We start from the raw sequence: 20,676 nt of genomic DNA, 5'->3' as shown, positions 1-20,676 counted from the left end.
AAATAAAAACAGCTCATCGTCTGAAGGAATGAGCTATGAAGCCACTAAGAATGATAAGAGGTCTCAACCAGAGTTAATGAATGGGCTTCAGGAGTGCTACATTCAAAATGTATCTGTGCGTTTTTCCTGGGAGATGATGCATAAGCTTAATCAAATTCTCTGATGTAGAAGAGTAGTTAGTGACATGGCAAAATATTTCGGATACTTTTTTAAGACAAAAGAGCAGATAAGGTGTGTGTACATGCAGAGGTGGCTTTTATTTCCTTCAAGAAGTTGTTCATTGTTTTCAAACATTTGCTCAATGAACATATATTTTTATATTCAGAACATGTTTAAAAAATTGAGAGTCTAAGAACTTCAAATTCTTTAATGTTTCATTACTAAAGCCAGTCAAGTTTTCAATGGGGAAAAAGGGAAAAAAATTGCAGAATTCCTCTACTTTTAATATAATGGTTTAATCAATCTTCTAAAACTGATTTCAAAGAAATTCTAAACAAATAAACAAAAAAACAAAAAACCCTCAGCACGGTCAGAGGAAAGTAGACTAAAATTCCTGACTGGTTCTAAATAGCACATCAAAGTGCAATTACATGCAACAGTTTCTCCCTCTAATGGAGGGAGTTAGAACACAGTGTTCAATTTTTGTGAAAAAGTGTACCCTCCTCCTACAAAGTATTCAGAATTCATGTCCCTTACATGGAAATATGGAACCAAAAAAGTTAGAAAGTAAACTTGCTTGATATTCTATTACTTAAGTAAGACTAATGATAAGGCTTTGGAATAATTTTCCTTCCTGCCATCTGCTCTCCCTTCCTCCCTTCTGTACACCGGCTAGGGTGATTTTTCTGGAACAAAGCTCCCATCATATTGGATATCAAATTTTATGTTCAACTTTTCTCCATTTAACATTGAAATCAATCATTTCTCATATAATCAGGGGATTCATAACCTTGATTTTTTTGTGTGGGCTACAAAATATTCCACTGAGTGGGTTTACTGGTTAACCATTTTACACATTTAAATTCTTTCCAACTTTTCAATATTATCAGACAAAATAACCGTTTTTATGCATGAAGGCTTTTTTCCATATTGAGAATAACATTCTTACAATAAATCCATAAAAATGAGTTTGAGATCAAAGCAAATGAACATTTTTAAGGCTCTGAGGTACCTATCTCCAGACTTCTTTCCAAAAGATTTCTGAGATTTTACACTGCCATCAGCGATGTATCACTTGGTATATAACCTCTACTATAACTGTTGGCTTACTTCCTCACTTAGAGTGCAAGTTATTTGAAGATAGGGGGTGTATTTTATTAAGTGTTTATCCCCAGCACCTGTGCCTAGCACAACGTAGACGGTCAATAAATAATTGCTTAATAAGGAAAATCCCTGCCACACACGTACATATAAGATGTACGTGTGTGAAAGGCAGACTGTGTGTTTTTCTCTAACTGGATAGATGAAAACTTGTCATCTTCTTTAATGTGCAATTTTTTTGCTTATAATTAGTAATTAAATTTCTCTTTTAGATTATATTGTAAATATTCAGATTCTCTGAGGCAAATGGGCCTGGCACTACCCATTAGCTACATAACCTTGGACAAGTTCTATAACTCTAGGCCTCAACTTCCTCATCTATAAAATGGAGATAAGCTCCCATATTACAGAGCTCTTGTGAGAATTACATGAGTTAAAATTAGAAGAGTGCTTGGTACATAGAATATGTGCAATTAATGCTGAATGAATGAACATGCGAATGCAAACAGTAGTGAAGGGCTTAAAATGAAACGGTCTCATCCCACTCCCACATCCAGCACTCAAGAAGCGACCGATTCTTTACGCAGTTTTTAATTGTAAAATACGATATGTGTACTGAGAAGTGCACAGAACAAAACTGTCAATGTGACAAATAAAAAGAGAATACTTACATAAGCACTACTCGAATCTGTCAGCATCGCAAAAACCCCCCATATCCTTTTCTCATCACAAGCTCCTTCCCTCTTCCCGGTTAAACACCAACCTCACTTCTTGACAGTCATTTCCTTTAACCTGCATGCACCCCTAACAAAAGAGTTTAGTTGTGTCAACATCTAACTTTATGTACAGGATCATAGTATATGAAGTCCTTTCTCTCTTATTTCTTTCTCTCAACGTTGGTTTAAAAAATTCATCCACATTGCTGCCTGTAGCTCTAGTTCATTCAATTTTATTGCTGGATAGTTTTCCCACTGTACAAATACACATCATTTATTTAATTTTTGACTCTTAATGGACATTTGGTTTGTTTTCAGTTTGTGCTAATGCAAATCATGGACAGGAATCCTGCTGTACCCATTATTCTGGTGCATTTACATAGGGCAGGGGTGAGGGCTGCTGGCTCACAGGCTATTTATATACCTTCAGTTGATGGAGAGGGCTAAATGCTTTCCAAAGTAGTTGTGTCGGTTTATACTCCAGTATAAACAGGGTAGAAAATTCCCACAGTACTTCAGGTCTACAATACCTGATACTACCAGACTTTTTATTTATGTATTTGTCAATCTGATTGACATGTAGTTTCCTTGGTTTTGACTCACTTTTCACTTATTACTTAATGAAGTCGTACACTTTTCTGTGTTTACTGGCTGTATGGATTTCCTTTTTTATGAGGTTTACGTCAAATATTGTTATTTTTTATTATTTTATTATTATTATTTACTTTTGTCTGTATTGGGTCTTCGTTGCTGCGTGCAGGTTTTCTCTAGTTGCGGCGAGCGGGGGCTACTCTTCATTGCGGTGGCTTCTCTTGTTATGAAGCACAGGATCTAGGCGCGCAGGCTTCAGTAGTTGTGGCACATGGGCTCAGTAGTTGTGGCTCACGGGCTCTAGAGCACAGGCTCCGTAGTTCTGGTGCACGGGCTTCGCTGCTCCGTGGCATGTGGGATCTTCCCGGACCAGGGCTCGAACCCGTGTCCCCTGCCTTGGGAGGCACTTTCTTAACCACTGCGCCATCAGGGAGGTCCAACTATTGTTATTTTGAATTCTTCTCCATGTCCAAGTAATACTCTTCCATGACTATTTTCTCACAAATTGGAGGCGTTATCTGTTCACTTTCTAACTTACTAATAAGTAAGGGTTTAGTTCCTCTACACTCTTTCCTATGTCCACACTGCTCAGTAAAGTTATGTCATCATGAGTTATTCCACTGCTCATGATCTCTTTGACTTGTAGTGATATACTTAAAAACCTACATTGTTGATCAACTAGAAACTCTCTCAACGTCACGCTTTGTAAAATGAGGACATTCATACCATCTTCCCTTTTTTCTACCTCCTGTCTACCTTCCAAACCTAGCTGTTACGTTGTCAAAGTTGAAATTTATATTCTGTTCTATGTGCAGTTAAGTCTTCTGTTATTTGAGAGTCAGTACGGAGTAAGGTTTAAGAGAACAGGCAGAGAGCCTAAACTCAGAGCCTCGATCCATCCTTAAATTAGGTACAGCCTGGGCAAGTTCCTTCCCTGTCTTAGCTTCCTGTTCTCAAAAGTGGGAATGATATTAGCACCAACCTCATAAGGCTACTCAGAGGATTAAATGAGTTAATATATGCAAAAACACTTAGAGCCTAATATATACTAAGTACATACTAGTACACAATACATTTCAGTACATACCAAGTTAATACTAGTACATACTAAGTATAGTTTACTTTAGTTATTTGTGATTACATGCACGTTGACAATAAAAGCTGCAAACCAAGACAGTATTGCCATTATTACAATGAAATTAATACTGCCCACTGCAGATGTACTGTGTCTCTGTGTATAGACTACACCTCGTTCCATACTGTGCCAGTGTCACTGCCCTTGTGCAGGGTGACCACATACCCCAAGCCGCCTTGGGCTGTTCCAGTTTATACCTGTTGTCCTGATGTTACAGCATTAGAGTGCCTCCTTACACTATTGAAGTGTAAGGAGTTTGGACAAGTTCTGGTTTGGACAACAAATTAGATAGGTGGTCATTACCCCTGTGTGTCACTGAAAAGGGGGACATCTATAGTGTCAAGTTGAAGTGGATTCTTCCCTTCCTCACCAATACTAGGTTAAAAATCAACCATAGTTTAGTGTGCTTCAGGTTTATGTCCATATAGCCTTTTCTCCTCTGGAGTTCAAGTTCCTTCTCCTCTTCCTCTCCCTCCTCCCTTCCAACAGTGCCTAACACCTAGTAAGTACAATATGCCTCAAGGTGTTTCTAAGCTCTCAATCACACAATCAATAGAAGCCTCTCCACTCTAGACTAGCTGCAGTCTGCACTGAATCCCCTATTACCTTCCTTCTTGGTTTATTGCCTCATTTGGCTGGATTATGTCTATAAATAGCTTAAGGTGTAGCACAGGAGGTCAATTTTTCAAATTTCTTTGGGTACAAAATACCTTCTTCAGCCTCCACGTATGACTGATAGTTTGGCTGGATACAAACCCCTAGGGTGAAAATTATGTGCCTGAAAAACTTTGGAGGTATCTCTCTAATGCCTTCCAGGATCCATGGTGCTCATGACAAGTATGATAAAGTCAGATTTTAACCTTTTTTTTTAGGTGACCAGTATTTTTCTCTCTGGAATGGATGTATCCTCTCAGTATTTTATTCTATTTTAATTTATTTTCTCAGTATTTTAAAGTTTCACAATGAAGGGTGCCTAGGTATGAGTCTATTCTTGCTCATCTTGCATAACTATTTTCAATCTGAGGCCTGATGTCTACTTTCAGCTGTGGGGAATTTTGTTGCCCTTTGACAGCTTCCCTCCATTTTTTTTCTGGGTCTGGACTTTCTAATAGTAACATGTGGGATCTCCCAGATGCAGCCTCTCTAACATATTTCTATCACATTTTCCATTGTGTCTTTCTTTTTTATATACTGAGAAATTTTTTAAATTCCTACTGAATTTATTTCAGCAACCATATTTGCATTTCCAGGAGACCCCTCTTGCTTTCTGACCATTCTCCTTTTCATTAATACCCTAGTCTTATTTTATAGTTGCTAGCTCTTTTTCAACCTCTCTCAGGATACTAATTAGGGTTTTTTCTTAAATTATTCTGTTCCCTAAATTGTCCCTGGTCCTACTAGGATATGTTTGCACTCTTTCCCCCTCTCTCATGTTGTAAGCTTTACTCAACTAACAGGCAAATGACAGTTATTTTCTATTTAAGAATGAGCGCAGAAAGCTCCATGAAGTCAAAGATTGATTGGCTTCTTATGCAGGAAGAAGCGGGCAGTAACTGTAATAGGATCTCCCCCAAACACAGTTTTCTAGGGTGTAAAAACTCACACTAGCTGCCCCAGTTCTCGCCAGTTTCACTGTTTTCAAAATGAAATCAGCTTATTTCAGGAGCGTGAGGGCGGGGCTGGGAGTCCACTCCTCCAAACACAACCCTTCAATGAGCTCCCCTATTTGTCACACTTTTAACTAACTCCACCCTCTCTCCTACATGCGCACCTGAGCATGGGGCTACTTTTTCAGGTGGGGTCAGAATCCTCCTCAGTTGCACGTGGTCCCTGTGCATATTCTAGGTGATGCTTTTCCTCTGTTCTACCGCTTCAGTTTCACACTCTTCCACTTGTCTTCTGTCTTTCCAAACTATGTTGAAATCTCTTGATTATTGTGGGCATATGTACTTAAACACGTTGATACCATCATTGTAGTGTCTTGTCAAAACAGAGAAGAGCTAAAAGGATTCTCAGTGCATTCTGAATCTGCTATTCTGTGGTCCCAGTGTTTAAACTTCTTGGACTTCCCCAGTGTCTATTACTGCTTTTACAAATACAATCTCGTGGTCTATTCGTGAAGGAAATGAATACACCACATCTAAAATAACAAGGAATGCGGGTTAGATGCTCTAGGGTCTTGTCATACTCTGCCATTTACTAATAAACCACTTACGTTCTACAAATTGTAGGTGCTCGTTTATAAAACGAAAGGGAGTAACTCTACTTGAACTATAGATTTCTCCTACTCTAACATTTCATAATTTTCTAAGTTCTTTTCTTAAAATTTCTCTATATTATCATTAATTTTAATTAAAAAATAAAAATCTAACTTTCTCTTTTGAAAATCAAAGAGTAATTCCCGTAGTCCTACAATAATGGGATAATTAGTTCTGAAACCTGTCAAGTGTCATGTTTCATATGAAGAGAAAGTCATATTAAATAATTTTAAAAAATTAAACATGGACTTTGTAGCACAAAGACAAGGTCCCCCCCAAATGGTGTTCCTTTATTTACTAGAAATGTTCAGCTCTGCATTAAAGTTGAAATAAAATAAATATATTAATTTTGAGGTGCAAAAATTTCTTATAAAAATCAATTTTTCTTTTCTGTCCATACAAACAAAAGTATGGAATGACATTAGAGGTCAGGTTTATTTGGTAATAGAATGTAGCTTCTTGATATTTTTGATTTTAGGAAAGGAGAATATCAACATCAAAACTTGTTTCAACTTTACTTTTATTTAAAATGAGGCCATATTTTCCTCTTATAAAAAGAGAGTTCAACTAGAACTGTCAATTTTCTCATCTGTAAAACAAGATCACTGAATCAGCTCACTGTATTCATTCAGAACTCAATTTCCTTATCTTATGATCACTAAGGTTCTCCCTAAATCTAATATACTAAGGTTCTAAGCAAAGGAAAATATATTACTAACGACATGTTTTGATTTTAGTTTCTTAGAGTTCAAATGTCCACCATTCACCTTGGTCTAAGCTTAAGGAACCATTCAAGGGGATACAATGCAGATGGGAGGAGAAAACAGAACCCTCACACAAGCTGTGCTGTGTTGCAATCAGCCTTCCGTTTGAAAAATAATCTTCTCTATAGCTTTAAAGTGATAACTTTGTACCTGCAATGCTTCTTGTTTCAAACGGATTTTCTCTGGCTCTTCCTGAACACGTTCTGAGGAATCATCGACCTCTTCGATTTCTGAGGAGGAAGGACTCTCTACTGTCACAGTCACAGGAAATTCTGATGGACCTGAGTGTCACAAGAAGAAGATAGGAAACCACAGAGTTGTTAAACTAAAGTGCAAAAAAAGAAGACAAGATTGTATAAAAGACAACACAAGCCAGATACCAAATATCCAAATATTAGAGGACACTTAACAAAAGTGATCTGAGATATCATTATTTATAAATGTCTCTCACTGCTCTTTAGTGTAAAATAGGCAATGACTAAGTAAAAGTACAGTAACTTATTTTTGCTATGTTACTGTACAGACCTCTGTTGTACGTGGTTAGGATTAGTAATGGGAATTGCCCATATTATTTTATTAAGTTTCTTTCACAGAAGCCAAGTGAAGATCCAAGGTAAACATTTTTTCTCAGATCAACTTTATACTGCAAATGAAAAATTTATTCTTCACCATCAGACAAAAACAGTCTGGAAGAAAATGTAGTTTTTCAGAGGAAAATACATCAGTAAAGGGACTGATGAATAATCAGAAAGTCAACATATCTAAGCTGTGAATAATAGACATTAGAATTTAAAAAAATAAATCACATACACATACACAACTAAAACTGACCCATCAAAAATTTCATCTTCTCACCACCCTTAAGCCAAAACTAGGGCAACAATTCTCCCAGCAAGCTTCACTGCCACTGCAATGTTGTTCAATAGGACATTTCCAAACATTTAAAAACTGACCTGGCCACAACCCCATAAAAGTCTACAGATCATAAAGAACTGTGCTGGGATTATATAACCACGCAGAAGACAAGTCACTAGGACATCATTTTGACAACAAGCAGCAAACCCTGCAGCATAGGAAAACCCTAACAGGAGAACGAGGTGCACACCCCTCTCTCTGGGAATGCAAGGCCAGGATTGACACCCAAGATGCTCTTCTCTCAACCTCAGCAGTGGTGCCTTTCACAGAGCAACTATGCAGTCTCCCAAGACCACTGGGAAGGAGAATCTGATACTGACAGTATTAGCTTGCCATGAGGCCATAAGCGAGGGAATGTGTGTGGCCTTGGTGAGAGAGCAGAGGTTTGGGAGATGTTGCTTTATATTGGCTTTCAGATCAGGAATTTGTACATATAGCCCGCAAACAACGTTTCTTGAAAACGTGAACATTCTTGAGTATGACAGCTCCATGTGAGGGGTCAGAAATGGCAGTCAAGTTCGTTTCACTGGGTAACAGCTGATTTGCGGACTGGAAAACAGGCTTCCTTGTTTACAGACATCACCACAAGGCTGCCCGTTGTGTGCCAAATCCACACAACTACACAGTTGCATTGGGAGAGCGACCAAACATGTTTTATATGGATTTATTTCAGAGAGGGAAATGCTTCTTGTAAGGCTCTGTCAGTTTAAAAAGCAAGAAGAATGACCATCCACCTTTCCCAATTCAAGCCCTATATATCATAAATATGATAGCTACACACCACCGATTACATACATCACGAGCTTTGATGAATGGAAAGCCCCTAAAAAGATATCAACAAAACGAAGTTAGATCTTCATGTAAATACATCACCAGTTAAACCCAGTTAATACAACTATTTAGTAGTATGAACAGTATCCATACAGAATTGTGTATAAAAATAAATAAGCTCAAAACAAGGACTTGGAGGGCTCTGCTACGGAGAAAACACAACAGAATTCAGCCTACTGGCTTGGTAATAACTCTCTGAACTGCTGAGAGGCCCCTTCAGCTCCTATGTTCAGGATGGTTGAGATTTCAGTCTCTCTTCTTTAAATGGTGATATTAATCGTTCTCTAATTTACCCCCCTGTGTGACGAGGATGGACCTGCGATTAAGTGTCTCAGGAAGAAGATAGGAAACCACAGAGCTGTGAAACTCAAGTGCAAACACTGGGGATTCAACACTATAGTTTATGCAACAGCAATTCACATCACCATTTGCAAAAAAGTAGTCGGTTGTCCAGTGGGGATTAGAAACATCCATTTAACATGAGCAACTGAACAGATATTTTACACAGTAACTACTTCAAGTACTATTTAAAATCAATTCTCTTTGTTTTCTTAAGCAATTGTTAATCCCCAATTTCCTGATTACTACCAAGTAAGTCACCTGAAGATCATCTAGAGCCATCTATTTCATTTAGCAAGCCTAAAGCTATAATTCAACCATTTTATTTACTGTTCTGTGACAAAAATTACTATGAACAGCTATCCCCTGGATAAGAAATCAGGTAATGCTAGTTTGACTCACTAAATCTGATTTACTGAGTTAATAAGCCAGTTGATTTAGAATAGGTCTAATGCATATTTTTCATCCATTCTGCATTAAACTATTTCCCATGCCTAAAATGTCTTTTTTCCCATTCGTACGTATCCAAATTCCTACTTCTGTGCTGTAGGGCTTCACTCAACTACACCTGCCTTTAATCAAACTTTTCTCACATGCACAATTGGTGATCATTTTAGTCTCCTCAAGACTCCCACGGAGTTACCTCTGTTGTGACACTTGAGAAACAACTTGAAACTCCCAATTACTTTTAATTGTTCTTCCTTAGAGGGCTCATTAGGCAGAAGCCATGTGTGAGTTACCTTTTTTCCTCTACACAAAGCACCAGAGGCCACCCACATAATACAAGTTCCAAAATAAAGAACTCTAAATGACTGAAAAAGACAGGGAATGCAAACAGGTTACCTGTTGCTTTTTGCACTTTCTGCAGGACACAATGGCCGGAAACCAGACACTCCAGGTGGTAGCGGTTCAGGAGGGTAACATTCTTTACCAGCAGAGTGTTTCCTTCCATTACTTACAGGCTTCTTTGCGGCCAAGACTACGTTTGACAAAGCATGAAAAGAAGGAATCAAGATGCACCAAAGGTCTACACAGCAACTGTCACACGTGCACACGTCGAAAGGAATCAAAAAGGCACTTGACAATGATGCCAAGCCCATTAAAAAGAGGATCGGTTTTGTACAAAGGTTTTACATAAGCCAGCATTTTTAAAAAATATAAGTTCTCTACGGTAACAAGTTATTTTAACTAAAACAAAAGTATTGAGATGTGCAGAAATGCAAAAATAAAGTTTAAAAAAAAATCCCAAAGTATGATACATTTTATGTATCATGCAGAAACACTCAAGTTTCCTGAATCTTAGAACACCTTTGGCATTTCTGAATCTCAAGGACACAGAAACACAGATACACCCATGACTTCTGCCAGACAGAATCTTCAGAAGTAGACCAAAAGTTAAATTTCAGATGAATTTTTCTATGTAAAAACAATACAAGTTCTAAGGCTGCAAGTTGCTGGGGGGTAGGTGGGTCAATTTCACCCTCCTATAAGCCTGTCAACCTTCACTGCTCCTTTGATTTCATATAGAAAACACACAAAAAAACAAACGAAACCCACTGGATGAAAGAGTGAAATGTGGAGACTCACACTATATTTCAGTAGTAAAGAGGCAAGTATCTTTATATGAAACACTTGGTTGCAGAAACTAGACCTACGTGTTAATATTTTACTTAGAACAAGCCATATATTAAAATTCACATTTAAATATTTAATTTGAATTTACTGAAAACAAACATCATAGGTTAAAATGGTTATACTTATCCTTCAAAGCTACTATATTTTATGTTATTTTATTTATTTTAATAGATCCTGATTGGAGTATAATTGCTTCACAATTCTGTGTTAGTTTCTGTTACACAACAAAGCGAATCAGCCACATGCATACACATGTCCCCATATCCCACCCTCTTGAGCCTCCCTCCCACCCTCCCTATCCCACCCCTCTAGGTCATCGCAAAGCACCAAGCTGATCTCCCTGTGCTATGCTGCTGCTTTCTACTATATTTTAGCAGCATTAGGATGCCGGGTAAAATGGAGTGTATGCGGTAATACAGGACAAGTATTTCATAGAGTGTAGCTTATTGATAATCACCACACGATCCTCTGTGATTTACATCCCTCTTAAAAATATATAGGAGCTCAGTTCATTTTGTGCTATTTTATTGTGTTTTTTAACTTAATTGCCATCAAAAGAATGTTTGTATGCATATGGTTTGTATGTGTATACCCTTCCTTTACTTTCAGAAACTAATGCAAATACATTTGTATTAAAATTTTTTTAAATTGCACTTTTCTTGTTAGGAGATTAAAAAATTTCTAATAAAAGTTCCCATCTTTTATTAGGCATACATAAGTACAATATAAATGTGGCACAATTCACACCATTATTTCACCCCTATACTCACCTGGATCTAGGTATATAACCAGATACTGATTTCGCTTACCTCTATGTCTCCAAATAACTGAGGCAAATACAAAAAAAAAGCCCAAGAAATAAAATTACTCTTAAAAGAGTTCAATGAGCTTGTATACTTCAGTTACATTTCCACTTTGTTTAATCATGCTAACTAAAAAAAAATGTTTAACTGTTCTCATTCCATGATGCCCTATTATTCTGTACTAATTTTACAGAATTCCTAATATGTTTTACATATACATGTTTTATTTATATATCTTTCCATTTCTAATATCATAGCAAAAGTCAATGTAGCTATTTTAAAAATGCTTTACATATGATATAAATTTTTAATAATAATATCTAATTAGTGTGATATCACAAATCTTAACTTCTTTGAATGTACTATTTGATTATTAAAATATCACTCTCTGGAAATAACAATTGGCAGACGATCATAAGCTTTTTTTTGACTTCATAAACACTCTTAACAACTTATTTAATACACTATTGTCCAAGCAAGTTGATGAATAGAGAATCAAAAACATACAACTTTAAGTAGAAAAAAAAAAGCTGTATTTATGAAGATGTTTACAATAGTTTATTTGAGGTTATTTCCAATTTTTCACCAATTTAAAAAATTGACCTACTCAATGAAACCTTGTGAATGCAATGTTAAAAAGTATAACTATGAATCACAGAATTTAAATTTAGTATGAAAAGAATGGCAAATTATATCGAAGCTATGTGGAATTATGTTTATAGACAGCAGGAAGAGAAAATTAAAATGTAAATATTGCTTGATAGGATAATGGGATTAGAGGTGGTCTTTTAACTTTTTCATTTTTATGCTAATACAATACCTTTATAAAACCCAAAAATCTTCAAACAACACATTTTTTAAAAATTGTGGTAAATGACATAAAACAGAAAATTTATAATTTTAACCATTTTAAAGTGGACCGTTCAGTGATATGAAGTCAACAAATTTTTAAAACTTTCAGAGGGCCCCTGAATAAAAGATGTGTTGTCCACTGGTGATTTTAATGTATCTGGTATATAACTAAAGTCATCACAAAACTCTTTCTGGGAAATTGGCAGATCATAAACATAAAAAATTTATTTTGCTTTTTATTAAACCTTATTGTTTTGCTGTTTCAAAATTCAAATTTACTCACAAGAAAGAGTCAGTTTCATATTAGATTTGGTTTCACAAATGCTGCTCCTGCTATTCATTCTTATCACCAAAAAAAAAAAAAGACTATTTGTGGCTAACGATAATATGTTACAGAAAATAAAAAGTTAAAAGGTTTTCAGTCTGCATATTTGGGAACCTAAATTAAAGCATCACACAACATTTTCAAAAACAGAAAAGCCATTTGATTTGACTAAAATCTTAGTTTTAAGATGGCAGAAAGTACCTTGATAATTTTCTTTTAAGAAAGAAAGAAAACCAAGCCATTAAAGAGAAATTCTTCCAAGAGAACTGAAACATGTTATATACCTCTGACTTGGCACTCCTTCCATCTGGAGAACTTTTTTGGTAACTGTTTTCATCACAGAATGATCTAAAGTAAAATGAATTGAAATTACAGTAATTATTTTCCAATGAGTGGCTATTTCCATTTAAAACCAAAAGCCAACTAATTATTGCTTTTCCCATACATTTAAATATGAAATCTACATTATATAATTATACACTTATTTCCCCCTTTGTGTATTCTAATTTCTTCCTCAGAAACCTAAGATGCCATCTTGCAGACTGCCCACAGTGGCTACTATTTTGGCAGCAGCAAAGGTCAACTTTAAACATTTTTGCATCTAAAGTGGCTTTGGATACCTTTGGATACAAAGTACAGTCTGAGCACCGTCCAGACGCTTCGATACCTAAACAGCATCTAAGATATCAAACCAGGGCATCCAAGATAACAAACCAAGTCCTGATATTCCCTCAAAAGCTGCTCCTCCCATCAGCCCCCTTCTTCTAAGTGATACTACCCAGTTGCACACATAATCATCAATGACTTCTCTCCTTGGTACTATTTCCTTCATACCTCACATCTATCTGCAGGTCTTGATAGCTACACCCTCAAAACACAACCTGAATTCAACCACTTTTCACTTGCTGCAAACTTCCAACCTAACCTAGGCCATAAACATCTCTTATTTGGAGCACTGTGATAGCCTCCTAACTGGTCTCCCTGTTCCTCTTCTTTTTTTTTTTTTTTTGCGGTACACGGGCCTCTCACTGTTGTGGCCTCTCCCGTTGCGGAGCACAGGCTCCGGACGCGCAGGCTCAGCGGCCATGGCTCACGGGCCCAGTCGCTCCGCGGCATGTGGGATCTTCCCGGACCGGGGCACGAACCCGCGTCCCCTGCATCGGCAGGCGGATTCTCAACCACTGCGCCACCAGGGAAGCCCCCTGTTCCTCTTCTTGATCCTCCCAAGTCCCTTCTCTATACCAGGTCACCTTATTCAGATACGATTTGGATCATGCCTTGTTCCAGTTCAAACCCCTCTACTCATTTAGAATAATCCACATCTTTACTCTGGCCTTCAGGACTTTACAAGAGCAGACCCCTGGCTAGCTCCTTGACCTCATGTCATACCACACTCTTCTTCACTCGGTACTCTGCCCAGATTGGCCTCCTTGCTTTTCCTTAAATACTCCACCCACCTACATGCCTACATACTCATTGCCTCCTTGTCCTGGAATGTGCTTACTCCACATCTTCCATGGCTTGCTCCTCTCTTCATTCAGGTCTCCGTTCAAATGCCACTTCTCCACTGAAGCTGTCCCCTAACAAACCTATCCAATGGAGTCCTACCTGCTCTCCCTCACTCTCCTTACATTAAGATAGTTTTGCACTTCCTACTCTCTAAAATTATATTACTTATCTGTTTACTCATTTCTATCTGATCTCCTTCACTAGAATGTAAGCTCCATGAGGGCAAGACTTTTGTCTGTCTGGTTCACTGCCTTATCCCTAGTCCCTAAACCCGTATCTGGCACACAGAAGATGATTACAAAATTACTTGTGAATCTGACAAATGAATAAAGTACTCCTGGCAAGAATTCAGAGGTTGCACAGGAAAGAAATAATGCTCTTGGTGGAAGCAGGCTTAGTATCTAGGTTCACCTCTATTCAGAGTAGAGATAAGAAAAATTTACAAGTATAATTCACTTTAATTAGTACATTAGCTGCTAAAAACATAAGGGAAGTGCAACACTAGAAAAGTACAGTTGAAGCTTGAACAACATGGGTTTGAACCTCGCGGGTCCACTGACACACGCATAGTTTTCAATACATATGTACTATCGTCCTACATGATCCAAGGTTGGTTGAATCCACAGATGTGGAACCACTGACTGTAAACTTATACCCAGATCTTCAACTGTGTAGGGGTCGACACCCCTAAGCCCACGTTGTTCAAGGGCCAACTGGATATGATGAGGAAAGTTAAACACATTAAGTTTTAAAAAACTGTCAATACCTGAACAAATTCTTTTTGTTTTGCTATGTGTTTATCAATTTAAAAAAAGTGACCACATACCAACAAGCAGATTTTTTCTTATATCCAGAACGAGGAGAGTTCTGTTGGTTTCAAGGGCCTTTAGTAAAGCCTTTGCTCCTTCACTGGTGAGGCCGCACTGCTGCAGGTCAAGTGCTTTCGATGAAAGACAAAAGGTCACTTGCTAACTCTACAGATTTAACATATAGACAACTCTCATTTTCTCACGTGTGGAAGAGTCCTGCACAAGACAAGTCATGGCAGGTTTGTAATTTGGGGTATGGAAAAAAACAAAAACATATACGCACACACATAATGCATAATCCAATTTAAAAACCTCTTCTTGGATGTGCAATGATAACCCTGGCTTTAGTACCAATAAATCATACAACATATTTTACAATTACAGAACTGGAGAATAACTGTATATTACCTATGAGCAAAAAGCATCACAAAATGAATCTCAGTTCATAATTAGCAAGGGTGGCAGGGGCATGTAAACCTCACAAGCAAAACCTGGTGGAGCTCAGAAATGCACTGCATTCTTTTGATCATGATCTTCAGCTCCAAATCACACTTGAAACTAGTTCAAAGGGGAAAACAAAATAGAAGAAATGTAATAACTGTTAGTTTTAGAGGAAAAAAAGACAAGTCTAAGAGGATACAAATAATAAAAACTTTCAACAATGTGTGAATAGAGAATACATACTAAAAACCTATCATGAAAGTATGATGGTCAAGAACCCTCGCAGTAAAAGGTCAGACAAAAACCAGAAAAACGGATCATGAATTCTAGTAGTTCTGGGGCTGAACAACCTACTCACTTAAACCAAAGGGATCATCACTAAAGCACAGGTATTAAAAAATATTACATGAAAGGAAACTATCATGAGTCTTTTGTTTAAGTGTTGTGTGGACCATCACATTAAAATAACTGGAGTCTTTCAACACCCCCATGACACACAGAAATAGCAAGTCAGACATACGGATCTGACAGGATATGATACAACCCTTACAAACTCTCACTACAGAAGAATGGACACAGGGTATAATTAACCGAATAGCCAAATTAATACAAACAGCCAGTAAACCGCACCAGTCAATCAAATGAATACAAAATAAAACAAAATGTGGTTATTCTCCTATCAGATCAAGCCAAGATTCTGTAAGAAAAGCCTTTAAATAATGTCTATACCCTTTGGATCCAACAACTCTCTTTCTAAGAATTTAACCAAAAGAAATAGTCAGAGATATAGGTAAGGATATATATCAGAGTACTATTTGTAACTGAAAAACTGGACAAAGCTTATATACAAGAATGGATAAGCTATGTGCACTGTGGCATATTCATATAATGGAATACTGAACAATCACAAAAAATGATGTAGGAGATGCAAATTTACTGACTTGCTAAAATGCTCATACTAAATTAATTGAAAAAAGTTATAAAATTTGGAGTAATCCCACTTGCATAGAAAATGGAGAGGTACTCATTTTTGTAGTTTTACATTTTTTTACAAGTGCTACAGGCCAGTGTTTGTGAGAGGCAGGCTTCACGTCTACTGTTGGGGTGGACTACAAATTGGCATAGCCTTTCTGGGTGGCAATTTGGCCATGTGTATCAAATGTCTTAAAAATATGTCACACTTAGTCATTCCACTTGTAGTACCTTATTCTACAGAAGTAATCCCGATGGACACAGAGATGTATATACAACGTATTCACATTGTTTCTGACAGGGAAAAGCAAACTGTCTAAATAGAATTGCAACGAATTGATTAAACTATGGGACATCAATACGACGCAATACTACATGATACATCATTAAGTGAAAAAAGCAGGAATGTGAAATAGCAAGTATACTACAATTCTATTTTTGTAATCCCTAAGTGTACATATATATTTGTAGAAAAAAAAAGACTGAAAGTATATACACCAAAATGAACAGTGATTATATCTGGGTATTAAAATTATAGGTAATTGTTCTCTTGTTACTCTGTATTTTCTATAAAGGATATATGCAACTCTTAGAGAAAGTTTAAAAGCAAAATAAAAGCTATCAGTAAAATGAGGCTTTAAAAAATCCTATCACAATAGTATCATGCCAAAAGCTAAGCATATTAAAAATTCAATATTTTCAATTTTAGAATTTACCTCTAAGCCATAAATCCTCACTAAGAGATTCTGCCAAAGCACTTGCACCCAGGTCACCAATGAGCGTGTTGCAGTTCAGAGTGATGCGCCTCAAACCAGCCATGCAGTCAAGATCACGTCTCCTGGAATGAAGACTCTCAGCCCAGGTTTCTTCATGCCTTCTGGTAGTCTGATACTTCAAAGATTTAATGGGATGAAATTAAGATGCTTGAATAAGGAAACAGGGTGTGCCTGAGTATGGCTTATTCTGTCAGAGATTTACACACACACACAGATCAAGCATATATGCCAGGAGCATCAACCTGAGAAATTCAAGTCACTTCTGGTTTACGAGTCCAGTGACCCAGATTCTGCTCGGTCAGTGATTAGATTCTAGCCACTGGATTTCCTGTTTCTGAACACTTACGTAAAGTCGGACAACTCAATTACAGTCTATGAATTATTTTCCTTATCTTCTAAGTCAGGGAATTGGTTCTAAATTCTATCTTTGCTGAGGCCCTATATTTCATCATCCTGTCCTCCAATGGCCTGCAAACACCTGACTGGGCAAACCATAAGAAAACTTTTTAATATGCATCTTATTTATTAACAAATTATATACACAAAGTTCCATACATATAATTTATGTACATGATAAACTACACAGATTTTTTAAAATAATACAAAGGTAAAAATGTTCTAATATTTTCTTTTCCTAACTCCTAAGGCATTAGTTTATTTTACTTATTTTTTATAAAGAGTCATTTATTTATTTGTTTGTTTGTTTGTTTGTTTGGCTGTGCCGGGTCTTTAGTTGCAGCATGCCGGATCTTTTAGTTGTGGCATGTGGGCTCTTAGTTATGGCAGGCACGTGGGATCTAGTTCCTTGAGCAGGGATCGAACCCAAGCCCCCTACATTGGGAGCACATAGTGTTAACTGCTGGACCGCCAGGGAAGTCTCAAGCATTATTTAAAAGACTATATTTACAAAATGTCTCTCACATGCTACCTAGGGTGTGCACACCAGCTTTAGAGGCCTGGACTCTGCAGAGCCAGTTTGATGTGCCTTGGGAAAATAATGGTTTGACATTTAAGCAAAAGTACTGTCTTGAAGACATTCAATTCTTTATATTCATAAAGTAAATTTTGGTAACAGGGAACACTGACTGTAAATGAAAAAAGTCTTATTACATTCCTGAAAAAGTAAAAGACTCAAAGTACCTTTGTTACTCTAAAAGGAAAATCATTAGTGTCATTTTTCTATTAACAATAACTTATTAAAGCTCCAAGCAGAAACAACAGCAATCACTTACACAGTGCTTAGTATGTGCCAGGCACTATTTATACAAATAAGTGCATTTAAACCTCATAATGAGGCATAGAGGTTAAGTGATTTGCCCATGGTCACTAGCTATGAAGTGGGAGAAAGGGAATTTGAACCTAGGCCATTTGGCTTCCGCACCCAAGTTCCTGACTGTTTTCTACCTCAGGGGTCAATGGACTTGCCCTGTATAGGCTCAAAGAAGTTTTCACTTTTTAAAATCTAAATTTAAACATTTCCAGATTTGTGGGCTATACAGTTCCTGTTGCAACTACTCTGCCCCACTGGTGTAGGGTGAAAGGAGCCATAACTACCATGTAAACAATGGGTGTGACTATGTTCCAGAAAAACTTCCTTTACAAAGCCAGGCGACAGGCTGGATCTGGCCCACCAGCCAGAGTTTACCTATCCCTGATCTGCACCATCAAACTATTAAAAAGCCTTCATGTCAAATTATTAACTAACTTTAGGCCTAAATACAGTCATTATAACCACTGTAAAGTTGTTAAGGCATTATTTTAAAAACTGTATTTACAAATTGCTGATGTACTGACTTTTATTAGTTTAAAAACTACAACAGCTAATAAACACTTGATTCATTTAAGTCTTGAAGACTAGAATGGCATAGTTTCTTCACAGTATTACAATAAAAGTTTTCAGTAAAAAAACATACATAAAAGTATTATTAGGTATTATATATTAAATCTCTTATTTCTAAAATTAAGTGGACTATCTTTACTAAATGGTAGAATCCCAAACTGAAAACTGGTCATATTCTTTCAGCAAAATGAAAGCTGCGCTCACATGTATCAAAAGACAAAAATTAGGGCTTCCCTGGTGGCGCAGTGGTTGAGAGTCCGCCTGACAATGCAGGGGACATGGGTTCGTGCCCCGGTCCAGGAAGATCCCACATGCCGCGGAGCGGCTGGGCCCGTGAGCCATGGCCGCTGAGCCTGCGCGTCCAGAGCCTGTGCTCCGCAACGGGAGAGGCCACAACAGTACCACACACACACAAAAAAAAGACAAAAATTAACTGCCTTCTGTATCAGTATATTAATGTGTTTCAATCACATATGTTTTCATGAAAGTTTAAACATAAAATCACCTTTAAGATCTAGGCCATGTGATGTGCTCCATGCCATGTCAGAATACACCCCGTGACGTTTACTTAACTTGTCTTAAGTGTGATAGAATTCTTTATACCTTGACAAATAACTAAAAGGAAAAAAAAAAACCCCACACGCAATAAGATGAAGAGCCTATACATTTGTCAATCTTGACTTATTTGCTTTTCTTGAGTCAGTTGGAGGTTTATAGCCACATTCTCAAAATCATTAACTACAATCTTCCCAAACAGGTAATTGACGAACAGATGCATTCTAAAACTTGTCAGTAGCAAAGTGCTATTCCAGTTTACAGCAACAGTTTAATTCTATTTAGATACTAAAACTGAATACACTGAATACTGCAAACTTTATTCCCAACCACTCAGCAAAGTACTACATACCTTTTCAGATATAGGGAAAAAAAGAAAAAAAAGAAAAAGCATACGATTCTTCCTATTTTCATTTCCAAAGATACATCCCAATCTTAATGATCAATCAGCGAGTTAAACGTCAACTATAAACCCAGCATACTGCTGCTATGCAGTGTACTAGAGCAATAGAAGAGAGAGGACCTCAAACCCTCTGTTCCCTCAAATTCAAAGGCAGGCTTCCTGACCCCTCCAGACCACTACTGGACACAGGGAAGGCACACTAATCTTTCAGGACCCCAACCAACAGTCACCTGCTTTGTGATTACTTCCATGACACACCCTCACCAACACCACTGAGTTTGCTGCTCCTACGGGACGTTACATGTATTTACTATTTTAACACATACCACAGTGCATCATAATTATGATTGCAGATAGATGTTCTAACAATTGAAAGAGAATGATGACTTTTTTGCTCTTTACATCTTGCTATTTCCCGTCCCATAATATTTCTTGAAGCGAAACCATAAAATATAGACAAACACAAAAAACAGAAAATATACAAAACGTGTGCTTTGCACCTTAACTCAAACTTAAGTAAAATTAGTTCTGACAGTATCCAGCATGACAAACTTCCATGGTACAAATGAGAATGGACCAAGGTTTGAGCAGGTACAGGAGACAATCCAGGCATGAACAACACCAAGGAAAGGTAGACAGGAAGTAACATGGTGTGTAGGAAATCACGAGACCAGTCTGATGGGAAGAGACTTAAACAAGACTGAAACTCACTTTCTAAACCTCCATCTCCAATTGGACAATTCGCAGGACACAGGTGCACCAAAGTGGCCAATTTATTCAATCCCTTTAATATGGAGGAAGAGTTTAAAATTTTACTGGTTTAATTTGCCCCAAAAGCAACTCTCAACAGTTATGGCCTCTGTCGTCGGAGCTTTGTATGAAATTAAGTCAAAGTGTGGCGCTCCTTTGCCTTTTTTTTTTTCTCCTTAAAAAAGAAAAGAAACAAT

The 20,676-nt window shown here is 37.3% G+C and overlaps 1 pseudogene across 1 annotated transcript in view; it reads right to left on the bottom strand.

Annotated features, from left to right (window-relative positions):
- Positions 1 to 20,676, bottom strand: part of LOC307055611 (centrosomal protein of 78 kDa-like) — a 207,642-nt pseudogene that overhangs the window by 6,798 nt on the left and 180,168 nt on the right. Inside the window, exons 4-12 of the transcript in view lie at positions 20,441 to 20,513; positions 19,277 to 19,386; positions 16,872 to 17,046; positions 14,760 to 14,873; positions 12,709 to 12,772; positions 11,241 to 11,271; positions 9,653 to 9,788; positions 8,419 to 8,462; positions 6,875 to 7,005 (exon numbers count right to left, since the gene is read on the bottom strand). The product of the transcript in view is annotated as a centrosomal protein of 78 kDa-like (transcript). The remainder of the gene's footprint in view (positions 1 to 6,874; positions 7,006 to 8,418; positions 8,463 to 9,652; positions 9,789 to 11,240; positions 11,272 to 12,708; positions 12,773 to 14,759; positions 14,874 to 16,871; positions 17,047 to 19,276; positions 19,387 to 20,440; positions 20,514 to 20,676) is intronic.

The sequence above is a fragment of the Hyperoodon ampullatus genome (genome assembly GCF_949752795.1).
Source record: "Hyperoodon ampullatus genome assembly, chromosome: 7".
In the NCBI taxonomy this organism is placed as follows: Eukaryota; Metazoa; Chordata; class Mammalia; order Artiodactyla; family Ziphiidae; genus Hyperoodon; species Hyperoodon ampullatus.
Note: the sequence above shows the minus strand (reverse complement) of the source record. Positions and strands in the feature narration are given on the sequence as shown.